Below are 636 nucleotides of genomic sequence, written 5' to 3' on the forward strand. Positions count from 1 at the left end.
CTGTTGCCTTCTGTTTCTTCTTGTAGTTCTTTATTAAAACGTTTGTATGCCATCCTCACTTACAACAATCACTTTCTCTGGATATAGGGCTGGTTTTCACTGGCGGCAGGTTAAGGAGGTAATCCTGTATGTGAGATGCATCAATGCAGACTGCAGGTGAGGTCTGAAATGATTGAACTCTCCTCATATCAAAGCAAAAAGAAGAACCTTGTGTAGAAAACTAGCACATCAGGGAGAAGGGTAGGGTGGAACCACCACCCTGTTGAAAGGCCAACAGCAGGGATCATTCTCTTTGCAATTTAAGGGTTAATTCTGTTACCAGTACATCAGCTAAACAAGAGGGGGGTGTTGCTTAGCAACCAAGCAGAGTGACATGATCTTCACTGAGGTAGCACGTGTTCTGATTGGCTGTGTGGTTCTGAGGGTGTCTTCCCTCTGCTTAGTAAAAAGGGCTCCCTATGTACAAGGGTCCCAACGTGGGGCACATGCCCCACAGGGGGGCAATTTGATTTTTAAGGGGGGCAATTTGGGAATGAGTTAGACCAAATTAATGGCCTTTTAGGCTTCCTGCATGTGAACAGGAGTTCACTTTTTGAATAATAAGAATTGTATGTCACGGCGGGGGGATCAGGATTT

The sequence above is a fragment of the Podarcis liolepis genome, assembly GCF_965112155.1.
Source record: "Podarcis liolepis genome assembly, chromosome: 14".
Lineage (NCBI taxonomy): Eukaryota > Metazoa > Chordata > Lepidosauria > Squamata > Lacertidae > Podarcis > Podarcis liolepis.